This window comes from Hordeum vulgare, chromosome 5H, assembly GCF_904849725.1.
Source record: "Hordeum vulgare subsp. vulgare chromosome 5H, MorexV3_pseudomolecules_assembly, whole genome shotgun sequence".
In the NCBI taxonomy this organism is placed as follows: Eukaryota; Viridiplantae; Streptophyta; class Magnoliopsida; order Poales; family Poaceae; genus Hordeum; species Hordeum vulgare.
Window position 1 is genome coordinate 477,516,522 of NC_058522.1, and position 16,114 is coordinate 477,532,635.

The following is a 16,114-nucleotide window of genomic DNA, read 5'->3' on the forward strand; positions in this document are numbered from 1 at the left end:
ATGTTGGGTTGGTACGAATCGAGATCGGGATTTGTCACTCCGTGTGACGGAGAGGTATCTCTGGGCCCACTCGGTAGAACATCATCATGAGCTCAATGTGACTAAGGAGTTAGTCACACGATGACGTGCTACGGAACGAGTAAAGAGACTTACCAGTAATGAGAATGAACAAGTTATAGGTATACCGACGATCGAATCTCGGGCAAGTTCTATACCGACAGACAAAGGGAATCGTATACGGGATTGATTGAATCCTTGACATCGTGGTTCATCCGATGAGATCATCGTGGAGCAAGTGGGAGCCACCATGGGTATCCAGACCCCGCTGATAGTTATTGGCCGGAGAGGTGTCTCGGTCATGTCTGCCTGTCTCCCGAACCCGTAGGGTCTACACACTTAAGGTTCGATGACGCTAGGGTTATAGGGAATTGTTATACGAGGTTACCGAAAGTTGTTCGGAGTCCCGGATGAGATCCCGGACGTCACGAGGAGCTCCGGAATGGTCTGGAGGTAAAGATTTATATATAGGACAGATGGTTTCGGACACCGGAAGTGTTTCGGGCATCACCGGTAACGTACCGGGACCACCGGAGGTGGCCCCGGGGGTCCACCGAAGGGGGGCAACGACCCCGGGAGGTAAGGTGGGCCAAGTGAGGGAGGGAACCAGCCCCTAGGTGGGCTGGTGCGCCTCCCCACTCAGCCCAATGCACAGGGGAGAGGAAAGGGGGGGGGGCAAACCCTAAGCCACGTGGGCCTAAGGCCCATCACGGGTGCGCCACACTCCTCCTCCCCTCCTGGCCGCCACCTCCTGGCGCAGATGGGGGCTACCACACCCCTTGGGGGTGGGAACCCTAAGGGCTGCGCCCCCTCCCGCTCCCCTATATATAGTTGAGGTTTCGGGGCTGTTTGGCACACGGATTTGTCTCTCTCTCGGCGCAGCCCTACCCTTCCTCCTCCTTCTCTCTGCCGGTGCTTGGCGAAGCCCTGCTGGGAGACCTCGTCTCTCCATCGAGACCACGCCGTCGTGCTGCTGGAGTTCTTCCCCAACCTCTCCCTCCTCCTTGCTGGATCAAGGTGCGGGAGACGTCACCGGGCTGCACGTGTGTTGAACGCGGAGGTGTCATAGTTCGGCACTAGATCGGAATCACACCGCGATCTGAATCGCTGCGAGTACGACTCCATCAACCGTGTTCTAGTAACGCTTCCGCTTAGCGATCTTCAAAGGTATGAAGATGCTCTTACCCCTCTCTCGTTGCTGGTCTCTCCATAGGAAGATCTGAATATGCGTAGGAAAATTTTGAATTTATGCTACGTTACCCAACACCTACAACAATGCAATCTTACATTCAATACATTCATTCATCAGCAAACAAATTCCCACAAAACAAAATTTCTTGCCGGTGCTTGGCACACGGTTGGAGGCATGGGGAGGGGATCTCACCAGATGATGAGTTCCTGCCGGAGGAGGGGATACAATGAGGAGAGCATGGGTTTGGCGCCTCTATCTGGCCATAAGGAGTCGCCGTTTCCGCGCCATAACCTCGGAGTTCCCCGTGTGAGCCATGGAGGCCCGCCTCCACCTACAAGTACTTCGCTCCACCACGCCTTATCCGCGCGTCGCCGCTGTTCTGTATCGAGCAGACGCATCATCCCAAGTCGTTGTAGCTGTCGCGTTGATTTTATCCAGAAGCTGTGCTCGAGCGCCGAAACGGGGGCAGCAAGCGGGCAGAGGTACGACCGCGGAGGCGGGTGGGTTGAGATCGACAGCAGTGGTGGTTGAGGTCGGCCGCAACAGCGAGTGGTGTGGCAGCGGCCTTGGCACAGGCCAAGGTGGACCAGGGTCGATGCGATGCGCTCGAGCACCGCAATGGGGGCAGTGAGCGGGGAGAGGTACAAGCGCGGAGGCGGGTGGGTTGAGATCGGCAGCCGTGGCGGTTGAGGTCGGCCGCGACAGCGAGTGGTGTGGCGGCGGCCTTGGCACAGGCTAGGGTGGCCCAGGGTCGACGGGAGGAGGCGATGCGTACGGGTATAATTTTTGCAGCGAATCGTTTTTTCCTTTTGCGTTGCAGATAAATGATGGAGCGCGGGTTGAATAACAAAAATTACAAGGGCTTTTTTATAAAAATGTCGTGGTGGGTTTTCCGACGGAAGCAATAGCCGCTTTATTATTAGGTATAGATGTATAAAATTTGATCCGACATTAACAAAGTTTAATAAAAATACAAACGTTGCATAGTTCAAGAACCACATAAATATCTCATTGTTTATAAACTAAATTAACATTAAATTGTCTCAAGTACATTGAAAAAAAGGTTGTCGATATATTTATTGGTTGTCAACATGAATTCATAAAGGCTCAACTAAATCATTTTGCGGCAGCATGTGAGTTTTCGAATAACGTATCTCATGATGAAACTCGATGAACTGTGTAAACGTTGAAAACATTGTCACTCTGACGCTGAAACCCTTGATCATAAAGACGTCATGGGCTCTCATCCTCTACGTCATGTTGTGCATGATCACATAATCTGTCATTACCTTCCATAATTTTTTTGAAACCAAGGCAAAAAAATTGCCTCATATATTAATTAACAAGAGAATATAATTTATGTTACAGGACCGGCAGTACTAAGGCCTCACTCTCCCGTTACAATAGTTCAAGGTTTCTTCGCTCCTGCCGAAATCCACAGTTTGATCTCATACCGAATATAGTTGAACAAGGTGGATGTTTTGTGCTCAAAGGTTAGGGCATTCCCCTCCTTCCAAAAGATCCATCCCATAAGCATTGTCAAGGATGTCAGGGCCTTCCTGTTGGGCGTGCCATCGTCGGATCTCTTGGACCACTATTTGCTAACGGAGTCCTCGAGGTGTCGATCCGAAGTATCAAAGTCGATCAAAAGAAGCCAGTCATTTATCAATTTATTTCCAGATACTGAGCATGAACCGACATTTCAAGAAGAGGTGTCACCTGAATTTCCGAACTTGCTTGCATAGCGGGCACAAATTACAGTTAGGCCATCCCCGTTTGGCGAGTCTATCGACGGTCCAAATTCGGTCTTGAATAGCCAACCAAGAAAAGAATTTGACCTTGGGAGTGGCCCAAGCTTTCCATATCATGTGCTCCATGGGCAAGTAAACCGTGCCGAAGAATTGGGCCCCATAGACAGAGGTCGTGGACTAGTGTCTGCTGACTGTGTGTTTCCATACAATGTCATCTTAAACATGGTCGTCAAGGTGGCCTTGGATGGACACCCAGAGGGCCACAAATTGACGTAGATGCTTCATAGTGAAGTTCGCAAAAAGTTTGACCTTGTCCACCCAAGCATTCTTCTTCAGCACCTCTCTAACCTTCCATTTTTTGCAAGATGAAGCCTCAAAAATGAGAGGAGCTATCTCCTTTGGCTCCCTGTCATTAATCCAAGGAGCCTCTCAAAAGGGGGTTCTTGTTCCGTCCCCAACTATGATGGTGGTAGATGCATAGAAGAAGTCAAGATCATGCTCATCACATGGGTTTCCCATACCCGCCCACAAATTGGAAGGCTCTTTCCATATAAACAAAGGACATCGAAGACGCAAACCTCATGTAAACTTGTCTGTGTTGAGAACTCCAAGGCCTCCTCATTCATATGGCCTGCATACCATGTCCCAGTTCACTTTCTATTTCACTACCGTTGTGTTGTACGAACCTGACCAAAGGAAGGCTCTCTGAAGTTTGTACGTTCTATGGAGAGTGCTTCGAGGCGTAATGTAATATAGCACTTGTGACAAAAGAATTGATTTGACAAGGGTGGTGCGTCCAATTGTAGTGATGCTCTCACAACATTTTTGGTGCTTCAAGTTCTAACAGGATACCGAACGATGCTCCATCGAGATTGAAGAACACCAAAGGCACGCTCTACATCCTTTTTAGCACTCTCTTGCTCTTGGGCAAATCTCTTTCTCTTCTCTCCTAAAGGGTTGGGGATTGTCTTGGCAAGAATAGTCCACATTGGATAGATACCTTCTAATAGATAGTATCCATTGGTGTATTGGTGGCCATTGATCTCAACATTGACCTCCGGGTAATTTCCTTCTGCCATCCTACAAAACACAGGAGAGAGCTAGAGAATATTGATATCGCTGTGAGATCCGGCCATGTCAAAGAAAGAGTGCCAATCCAGAGATCTTTGGAAGCAATGGCCTCAAGTATGACAGTGCAAGCTCGGACATAGGGATGAAAATGGAATGAAAACTTTCTGCTTTTCCGGAGGAAAAATGAAAACCGAGAGGAAATATGGTAGCGGAAATGGAAATTTGCAAAACGGAAACGGAAATGAAAATTTTAATGTGAAAACGGAAACAAAAACGGAAGAGTGTTTTCCGGTGGAACGTACGTGGAAATGGAACTGTCCGTTTCCGTGAATATGGAATTTCCCATTTTTACTCTAGGCCTAGGGCTTCTTTCTAGCTCAACCACCAAATAACACATAATGACACAATAAGCATAATGAATTATTTGAGGCCCAACTTATACTACCATATACGTGCTCAACTAGAGCCTATACACAATTGTCATGTACTAATACAATACTAGGATATGTTGCTAATATAATCAAATTATTTTGTAGCCATGTTAGGAATTCATTACTTTTGTTGTTGTGTGTATTACTCTATTATTCAAGGGGTTTAAAAGTTTTGGTCAACGTCTTCTTCTGTTTCTGTATCCGCTCTGTATTCGCTCCATGTCTATTTCCGGTAGTATCTGTTTCCGTATTTATTTCCGGAGTTTCCGTATTCACTTCCAATTCTACAAAACAATATGAAAACAAATGTGATAGCACTCAGTTCCGTCCGTTTCCGCTCCGTTTTGACATGACCCTTATATTGCCCGTGCCAAGGAGAAGGGAAGTTTTTTCACTCAAGTGCATAATTTTTTTCCACTCAAGTGCATAAAATCTATGCTACCAGTCATCTCCGGGAACCCCATGTTGGAATTCATCGCCATCAAGCCGTGTTGTATCAGCAACCGTTGGCTCTCTCAAGTACTCCGACCTAAACACAACTATGACAACCTTGCAAAACCTATACATGGACTCAAGGCATGTGGACTCACTCATCCAAACATACTCATCAATGAGATCATCGAGAACTCCATATGCAAGCATCTGAATGGGAGCACTGCATTTCTGATAAGAGGAGAAGCAAATCTTTCCAAGGGCTTCCATCTTGCACTTGAAATAATTATCGTACTCCACCACCCGCTCCCGAATACGGTTGAACACATGCCTAGCCATACAAAAACGACATTGGAACATGTGATGTTTGAAGAGAGGGTTTGCTGCTCGAAGTAGTCCTTCCAGAGTAGGAAATTGCCACTCTCCCGGTCGCGATTCAGTGTCGGCGTGTGCCCCGGTATCATGCCCCTAAACGGCAGTCCCTCCATACTTAGGTGGTCATTGACGACCAACGCATCTGCCACGATCTCCTCATCATCGATGAAGAATCATCTGATCACAAAGAATGTTTTAGAAAAAAATCATCGTCGAAGTCCATTTGTACCTTGCGGGAAAACCACCGAACAACATGCGGGTGTCATGGAAGAAGCCGGTCGGTGAAGAGCCTCACACCCCATCGAGACAAGATAGCAGAGCTAGGCAACGACGAGAGATGAGGCAGTCGGGAGGGTGACCTATCTATGGACTGATGGCTGGCAATATTGGCAGAAGTGGGCAGCAGCGGTGGGAGGTGGGGCGGATGGGTGAGTCGTAGGTGAAGAGAGGAAGAGGATACTGTCCTACGTGCCATCGACTGGCGGGCCAGGAGGAAGAGAAGGGCGGGCGTCCGTCCCGTGTCCACGCTGACACAAATGCGGACTAAATTTATGGTTGGAATGGGTCGCGGGCGAACAAAAATTAGATGTGTGTTCGTTTGGGTTGCCGCATTGGGCCATGTTTTGTGTCCGCGGTGACCCAAACGGACACGTGCACGTAAAATGGGTCGCCCGGTTGGAGTTGTCCTAAAGTGGGCTTAGCCGACAACATGCATCACTCGGCCGAAAATGGAGGCTCCGGACCATCGGGCAAAATTCTGATTTCCTTCTCACTAGTTAGGCTGATATGTGTTCCAAAAAAAATTACGCCGATATCTTCCTCCAATTTTCAAGATTTTTTGTTTTCTTGGAATATTGTTCATTTTCTATACCCCTGTGTCCAAGAGGCAATTTGGGTGGTGACTGATTATCCCCTTCCTCCATAGATAAGCATGTGGGTTCCTACCTCCTCTAGCTACCGTGAAGGGCAGGGATAAGACACATGCGCTTCAATTTTGGTGAGTAGCTATTGTTGGCTTCATGTTTAATTTGAGGCATCATATCTATGGTGGGGACAATGTCGGATCGAAATAAGTTGTCACATCTATCGTGGGGAAAATGTCGGGTCGAAATAACGCGCCTCCTATTATCCCCCCACCTGGTGATGCTCCAATCATCAGTAGTTTGGGCGACTAGATTGCTCGATCATCTTCGAATCTAGCGAGCGGGGGTTGACACTCAATGGCTCCTTGGAAGGCAACAAGGTCAGCATGTGAAGAAGGTTTTGGTGGTTCGAAGTCGGGCACGTGGATGGGGCCATGGAGCAAGGTTATCGATGGCAGGCAATGGTTCAACGGGGTCCTCCAAGTCCTAGAACTTTGTTTTTTTCATCCTTGTTTGTTCATCATAGTTGACACAACCAGAAACTAGGAGGCGTTCTGCCTTCGTGGTATGACAACTTATCATATGACAAATTACCATCTCGTTCTTCTGCTCGACTAAGTGGTGAAAACATGATGAATATGGAGATCTCATGGGCTAGTTGAGTCCATTTAGTCTCTGTCTTTTTTATTTCTCTCTTGGACTTGTTCTCTTACATTAAGAAAAGTAGCAGTTCTATGGCTTGTCTTGTAAAGTGTGACACCCGAGGTAAGAGCGTGTTTAACGATCTTTAGGTGACCTATTGAGGTTGCTGGCTCATACGAATTTTCAAAATCTTTTAGTCCAACTAATGTAGTTTTGATCTTCATGTAAAAAAATGAACGCGTGTAATTTCTTTGATGTCATGTTGAGATTTCTATGGAATAATAGTGTTCATAAGAATGGATTTCATTTGAATTTAATTGCCCAAATCCAACAACCCAATTGACTTTCATAGGAAAAAAATCATTAGAAAAAAATCTTGAAAATCCTCTTAACATCCCTTTTCTCAACTCGGCCATCCCCTTTCCATTAATTTCCTAACTAAAATACATAGTATGTTCTTACATCAACCAAATGATGACCCAAAAGGAAGAGAGAAAGGAAGAAGCGAGGTGGTGCACTAGCAGAGAACCTGCTGCATGGAGCTCACATCGAAACTCCAGCTACTTGGTGAAAACCTGCTACCACCATAAACTCCAGGATTACCAAACCATCCACACAGTAGCGATCAAGTATAGAAAGCATAACATGAAAACAACCAGAGAAGGAAACTAGATCCACACTAAAAAAACACCCTCGTCCATCAAACTCTAACATAACAACACTATTGAATCCAACTCACCCAACAGATCTTAGGAAGCAACTCCAACATCACCAACTGGAACCAAAAGCGAAGCGATTCGATTAATTTCCTTCATCAACACGTGCATGCTGCTCTCAAGGAGCTCCTTGTCGTTTACCTTGAGTAGACCAGGATTGCATTTGGTCTGAATAGCCTTACCAATTGTCCCCCGCACAACCTTAGCCATGTGACAATCAAAGAATAAGTTGTTGATATTTTCATGTTCAGAACAAAAGTAACAACTCGAATTCCCAAGCATTATCGCTTTCTCAACTGATCGCTCGTAATAATTGCATCTCTAAAAGTTAGCCACATAAAAATCTTATTTTTTAAAAGGAATAGGGGCTTTCCAAATCCACTTGTTAAAAAAACTAATAATATCCTTTTCTAGCTAATTGTAAACGTATTTAGTTGTAAAAGACCTTGTTAGGGCATATTTCTTCTAAGTGGTTTTAGTGATTGATGACAATTGTTGTGCGGACTAATCTTGTGTCCTGAGCATTTCAGAATATTCTATTCTAGGCACAAGATGACTCGACGCCTCTCGGAGGTTCTCGAAGACGGATTTTCTTCTACATTTCTCTTCCTAGTTTGAGTCATAGGAAAATCTTCTTATTAAGAGGGGGTCCGCGTCGGAAAGGTTTGGGTGGAATCCTCACGCACCCACCTCATGCACCCACCCATATTTTGTCTTCAATTGAGCACAAATGTGTTTTCTATGCCTATGCAAAAAAGGATAAGCGGTAGTACCGCTGGCACAGCGTAGTACCCTCTCAGAGCGGTAGTAAATTTTTACTACCACTCCAGGAGCGGTACTACCGTCCCAGGTGCGGTAGTAAACTTTTACTACCGCTCCACGAGCGGTACTACCGCCCGAAGTACGGTAGTAGTTTTTTACTACCGCTCCAAGGGCAGTACTACCGCCCTCAGTGCGGTAGTATTAATTTACCACCGCACCGACGGGTTTTTTTCTCGCATACTTTTCCACGGAGGTGGTGGCACGGTAGTATCCCGGTACTACCGTGGTTGGTGAGAAGCTGAGCGGTAGTACCGCTCTGGGTAGCGGTAGTACCGCTCCAGGAGCGGTAGTACCACTTGTGCATTTATGTGGTAGGTGGGTAACAGGTGGATCTGCCCCCTACTATATAAAGGCATCTTCTTCTTCATAGAGCTCACCTTTAACCCCTCTAAGCTCCATTGTTGCTCCACAAGCTCATTTTAGCCCGATCTCTCTCCCTAGCCAATCAACCTTGTTGATTTTCTAGGGATTGCTTGAAAAGGCCTTGATCTACACTTCCACCAAAGGATATTTGATTCCCCATGCTAATCCCTTGCGGATCTTGTTACTCTTGGGTGTTTGAGCACCCTAGACGGTTGAGGTCACCTCGGAGCCACATTCCATTGTGGTGAAGCTCTGTGATCTTGTTGGGAGCCTCCAAGCTTTGTGTGGAGATTGCCCCAACCTTGTTTGTAAAGGTTCGGTCGCCGCATTCAAGGGCACCTATAGTGGAATAGCGGCACCTTGCATTGTGCGAGGGCGTGAGGAGAATACGGTGGCCCTAGTGGGTTATTGGGGAGCATTGTGCCTCCACACCGCTCCAACGGGGACGTACTTCCTGTCAAAGGGAAGGAACTTCGGTAACACATCCTCGCCTTCATCGGTTCCACTTGTGGTTATCTCTTACCTTTACTTTGTATTTGTTGGTGTTGTAGAGTATCTCTTACGTGCTTCTTTACTCGTTGCTAAGTAGCATCATATAGGTTGTCCACCTAGTGTCATATTAGTGAACCTTTATGATTGCTACTCCTTATTTATTTAGAAAAGCGAAAAATTGGTAGTTGCCTATTCACCCCCCTCTAGTCAACCATATCGATCCTTTCAATTGGTATCAGAGCCACGTCTCTTTATTAAAGGTTTCACCACCCGAAGAGTATGGAAGGCGAAGAGGGAGTTCCCCATGGGCAACCCGAGGCCATGGACTTGACTTCGGTCACAAGGGACGACTTTACTACGGCTATGGCCGCCCTCAAGACGTCCTTGACGAACGAAGTCAAGACCATGCTTAAAGAGTTAATTGAGGGAATTAAAAGTTCACCCGAACCGGCGTTGGTGGTTAAACCCACCAACACCGATTCGGAGGCCAATTCCTCTAAGGAAGCGGCTAAAGGTATGCGACCTTCCTCTTCTCTCGAAAAGGATGGGACTGGAACCTATGCCTCAGTTCCACCTCCCATGGTCTATGGAGGACCTGTTCCCACACAACGTCTTAACCCTGTTGGTCCTCCTCCTAAGCTTGTTAAGGGTGATTTTGCTAACTGGGTGTTTTCTATTAAGTCTCATTTGAATCACAGCTCAACAAATTTATGGAGAATCATCGAGCAAGGCTACTATCCTCATGACCCAAGCAACCTCACTCCAAGAGAAGAAGCAGACAATCAATATAATCACTCCGCATTGTTTATTCTACAATCAGCAGTACCGTCTGAAGATCTTCCTCACTTGCGCCCCTTTACTCTAGCTAAGGACTGTTGGGAGCACATTATGGTGCTATACAAGGTAAGCTCAAGCATTCAATGGTCAAACTATGAAGTGGTACTTGATAAGGCTGATGAGTTTGTAATGAATGAAGATGAGGACCCTCGTGATCTCTATCGGAGGGTGACTGCTATTGATGTTGCTCTCAAGGATCATGGGAGCAAGGATGTGGATGACACATGGATCAAGCGCAAGTTTCTCAAGGCCATCTTGCCTTTCAACAAAGCCATGTCATCAGTCATTCGCCAACGACCAGATTTCCACTCCTTGTCTACCAGTGAGGTGTTGGATGAATTCATTGCAGTGTCAATCATGAACGAGACCGCTGACAATGCACTTGCTCAAGTTTGGTCAAAGACAGCTTCACCTAACCTTGCTTTGAAGGCAAATGTTGCTTCTGAACAAGAAGAGGAGGATGAGGAAGAGGAGAGCTGCCCTGAAGACACTAAGTATGCTTATCACGAGCACATGGCTCTTGCGTCAAGGCAATTCTGGGGCAACAAGAGGAACTCAAGACCCAACTTCACCAAGAACAACTCAAGTGGGTTCAAACCCAAGCAACAAGTAAGGACATGCTATAACTGCGGTAATGTGGGCCACTTCGCGGTGGAATGTCCCTATGAGAAAAGGGAAGACAACGGAGGCAAGCTCATTCGCAAAGACAAAACAAAGTCATTCCCAAGCAAGAACAACTTTGTTAAGAAACCCCATCCAAAGGGTATGGTGGCGCTTGAAGAGTACCCCTCCGATGATGATGATGATGATGATGATATGGTGGCAACTGCGAGTGTAGCTATCGCCACCCCTTCTCCCAAGAATGTGTCTCTCTTCAACACCCCCAACGATAATCACATCGCCAAGTGCCTCATGGCCAAAGGTATCAATCAGGTAACACCCACCATTAAGACCAACATCACTAGTGATCCCTCATTGTTGAATTGTGTTGATGATAGTGATGTTGTGGAACTTAATGAGCATGATCTTGACAAATTTCTGTATACTATCAAAGGAGAAACCAAGAGGCACTTTGTTGCCCTTTTGGAACAACTGGGTGAGGCTAATGACCTCATCGAGTCTCATGAGGAGACCATCTTCGAGATGCAAGGTCATAGTCGTAACTATGTCGATGAGATTGCTGAACTTTCTATTGCACTAGAAAAGGAGTGCACTCTTCGTTTGGCTCCTCAGGACTCATACAACGATGACTGCGCTAAATGGCAAAAGAAACTAGATCATGCTACTGTTCTTACTCGTATGCTTAAGTCTGAAAAGGATGTTGTGGGGGTTGACCATGACAGACTCAAAATGGAGTTTGACACACTTGACAAGGCTCACAAGGTCTTGAAAGGTAGTCATTTCTCCCTGAAAGAGTCTCATGATCAACTCCAAGCAAAGCTTACCAAGGAAATCTCTACTTGTCCTCCTTTTGTTTTAATTGATAATGCTTGTACAACTAACCCTTGTTGTGAGCATGTACATCTTGTGGAGGAAAATGCCAAGTTGAAGGATAAACTTGAGAAGGGCCTTGTGTCATGCATCCAAGGTAAGAAGAGCCTGAACGACCTTTTAAGCAATCAAAAGGGTGTGGTAGGAAAATAGGGGCTTGGACTTACATCCAAGTCTAAAAGAAAAAGGAAGAACTGGAACAACCGATCCCCCACCCGCAAGGACATCTTTGTCAAAGAGGGCGAAGGGACTCAGGAGGTGTCGTGGGTATAAGTCTGACAGTAGATGTGTAGGGTACGAAAGGATGGACAGAGCCTTAGCTACGGCGAGGTTGTATGAGTTCGGGCCCCTCTACGATGGAGGTAATAGCCCTAGGTCTCAGCGCTCTGGGAGCTTGTTGTCGAGTGGAATACGGATTACAGTGAATTGCTCACCCCTGCACCAGTGGGGGAGGGCGGCTTATATAGAGTGCGCTGCCCTCCACAACGGTTCGGAGAACAGGGGTGGAGTAGTGGCGAATAAATGCCTACGTTACAGGTAATGTACGTCTTAAATGCTAATAAAGGTACGTGGAAACGTACGACCGTTTCCCTCTAGGGGGGTTACAATGCACCGAGTGGAATCCAGTCGGTTAGTTTGATATACTCCGAATGCTCATCTCCGACTGGATGGTGGAGGATTCGTTACCGACTAGATGATGGGATGTCCTTAATTCAGTCGGAACTGACTAAGGGTATTATCTCTTATGAAGGGTAGTCCTTGGGTAGGACTTACAGGGCAGACCTATGACCCTACCCTAGGACTATAACCCATCATTAGTCCGTGAATGGATTGGGGTTGGAACGACGAAGCGATGCTTGAAGTATGGATCCGACTGGTACGGATGCGACTTTGGCGTTGCTTGCCTCGATCCATTTTATCTTCTTTGACCAACGATTCGAGTGAAAGTATTTGTGAAACGAACTGTCGGGAACCGAGTGCTTCCATGGTATATTCTGACGTGACCAGTCAACTGACAGCGACAGATTTTCTGGGATCCTCAAATTTCGGTTGCCGCGCGCTCAGCGAGGATGACGACATCGCGCTCGAGTAGTACCTGATGCCTCGATTCCCGCGCCTTCATCTTCTCCACTGATATCGCCGCGACCGGTCGGGGGATAAGATTTCGGGGCCACTTGCCAGTGGCCCAGTCGGAACCTTATTTAAACCTCAGCGGCGAGGGTTTTTTCGTTACACTCGCCGGATAACTTGCCTTTGCTCCGCTTCCCTCGCCAACCTCTGCACGCCCCAAGCTCCTTCCCTCTCCTTCTCCCTTACGAATCCGCAGCCTCCGCCATGACAAAGGGACAGACTAGCAAGCTAGAGGCGCGGAAGAAGAAGGGGAAGGCGGCGGCTCCTGCTCAGCGGAGGCAGCGAACGTTACCGACGGGGTGGATCCAGGGGGACTTCCTCCCCTCCACGGTGACGGAGGAGAACCTGCTGGAGTTGGTGGAGCACAGGATGATTGCGCACAAGTCGTGGAGGTTGCAGACGGAGGACGAGACCAAGCCGGCGCCCCGGGAGGGGGAGCGCGTCCTGCTGCTCAGCCACGTGCACCGAGGTTTCTCTCTGCCCCCACATCCCTTCTTCAAAGGCATAATGAACCACTTCGGGGCGCAGCTCCACCACTTTCCACCGAATGCCATAGCTCATCTCTCTGCCTTCGTAGTCTTGTGCGAGTGTTTCATCGGCTGTCCTCCCCATTGGGGGCTTTTCAAACACATCTTCTCTGCTAGATCCCAAACCATCAAACGACTTAACCAGTCGGATGATAAAACTCACCTTCTCCAGCTCTGCTGAGGCTTAGGCTTCCAAGAGAAGAGCAAAAGTAGTTATCCCGCTCTTCAGCTGAGTGAATCGGTTAGGAACTGGCAGTCCACATGGTTCTACTGCCAGGACGTTGCTTGCCCGAATGCCACGACAGGGTTGCCTCCTTTTAGCTTAGATCGACCAGCTCCGCCTAAGCAGCTCGCGCTCACGAAGGCGGAGAAGATCCATATCCATCCTCTGGTCGACGCACTCGTGGATGTTGTCCGAAGGGGAGTCACCGACATAAATTTGCTGGAGGTTTTCCTCGGCCGGCGCATCCAGCCACTGCAGGTTTGACACCATGCCATGTGACACTACACGGGGCCTGAGGACTCCACTCGGATCAACGTCGAATGCGTGACCGGGGAGACGGTGGCGTTGTGGGTGCTCAACATCACAGGCGCCTGCGAAAACCCCAGAGGGTCCCGGCGAGTAAAGGCTTTCCGCGCGGACAACCCTCCTCCGAACGAGGTGAGTACAACTTGTCGAGTGCACACCACTGTCTAAGATTTATCGCTTTCTTGAATCACTGTCTGACGTCTGATGTCGTCGACTGTATCTTGTGCAGAAGTGGACCAACTGGTTCTCTCCTATCTCGAACGGGAATCCGGTCGAGTAGGAGGAGGAGGGCAGCCAGGAGGGCAGCGTGGAGAGCGTCGAGTACGTCTCCGACAGTGGGGAGACGGAGGAGGAGTCTGAGGAAGATGAAGAGCAGAACTCGCCACCCCCGCCGCCAGAGCTTCGAACCAAACGCCGACATGAATCCGCGGCTCCTTCGGCCCCTCCAGCATCCTCGAGTGCCCCGCCAGCCGCTCTTGTGGTTCCGAGCGCCCCGCCAACTGTTCCCGTCATTCCGAGTGCTCGGAGCACCAAGAGGACCAGGGACGCTGCTGCTGAGCCTGCGGGTCAACCCTCTAAGGTGGCCAAACCGAGTGGATCTAAACCTCGGAAGGCTTTGCCGCGGATGAGGGTCACCGTTCCCGTCACCTCAACGTAAGTGCATTGTTCTTCTAACTTCTTCTGGTATTCGATTGAACTCCTGCTTATTGGTCGAATGAATTTCACTCGACAGAGTTGCCACCTCTGCCACCTCTCCGGCACGCCAGGGGGATGATCCCATGGACATGGACAACGTTGTCACATCCCAGCCAGGTGCATCGTAGCGATTCCGAGAGTTTACATTATTCCATCACGAATTATGTCATTGGTCTTGCCTTTTTTTTCTGTGATCTCACGCCGTTCATTCGGGTTTCCCTCAGGGGTGATTTATGTGGAAGAGGGCGACCAAGGGAGGTCTGAGCAAGTTGCGGTGCCCGTCCTTGAGGCTGTTCCGCCGGTTACTACTCTCGCCATGGACGCGCCGCCGATTGAGGTGATGTCGTCGACTGAGACGGCGCTGGTTGCTGCTGAACCGACTGGAGCAGGCCTTGGGATGCCCAAGGAGCCTCCTACGATGCCAGGCCTGTCGACCGTCGAGTACAACGTCCAGCGCCTCCCGGAAGATCAGGTGGGAGCTGCCAAGGGAGCCATGGTGCAGGCGGAGCTGATGGCGGGAGAAGCCAAGAAAGCGTACGACTCCATCGCGTCCTTGTACAAGTGAAGCTTGGAACTGCGGGACGATATCCGAGTAAGTGGGTAGTAAGTATTTACTTTCCTCTTGTAACCCAGTGGGTGTTTGAGCAATGCACTCGGATATTGTATGATTTTTTGCAGTGGGTTCACTCTTAGTGAACCCAGTGGGTGTAGTCCCCGAGACTTCTGTCGAGTGCTTGCACCGGCAGTTGTCTTTATACTTTTTATTTAACTTGATGAGATTAAAAACTATTCTGCTCGAATGTTAGCAGTGGGGGCACTCCGAGTGCACCTACTGGATGAGTCCCCGAGAGTAATTGTACTCAGGTCGGGTAGAAGGAACCTCATAGGCTTGTTTTTTTTGTCATGTACCTCAATAGGGCGGACCTGTTTGAGGTTCATGCCAATGGGGCCACTCTTAGTGAACCCACTGGGTGTAGTCCCCGAGACCGCTGTCGACTGCTTGCGTTGGCAGGGGTCTGAAGAACTTAGGATTTTTATTGTTGTCTTTGTTGAATTTTTCTGATCTTCTGTTGGCGCTGACTTGCAGAAAACTTGCGAGATGGGAGCAGCGTACGAGACTCTGAGGGCGGAAAAGGTGCAGTTCGCTGGGGAACTGGATGCAGTGATGGTTGCAATGGCTGGTATGAAGGATGTTCTGGCGGAACGAGAAAAGTCCTTGGAGCAGGCCCGTGAGGCAAACAAGGCATTGACTGCTGAAGTGGAGAAAATGGGGAAGCAAAGGACCGAGCTGATGGGACAAATGAAAGTGTTGAACAGGCGGTGTATAGCACAGGAAAAATATGTCAGTGACTGGGCCCGGAAGATGATAGCGCTTCTGGGTGGTAAGTTCTGTTTTTCCGAGTGCTTGTGGACTGTGCATTTAATTCGGCGCTTATTGTTTGCTCGTCCTGTCTTTGCAGATTTTTGCATGGACGCTGAGGTGGAAGCATCTGACATTGAGCGGTCGATTCTTGAGAACATTCCACTCGGCGAGGACGCCAACCGAGATCTGCTCCGAGCGCACATTCGTCTGGGCAAAGTTGGACCTTTCATCGGTCGACTTAGAGAAGTCGTCGGCCGAATCGACAAGGAGCTTTGGCCTGAAGACGAGTCTCGGCACGAGATGGAAGGCTTGATGACTCGGTTGGAGGAGGTC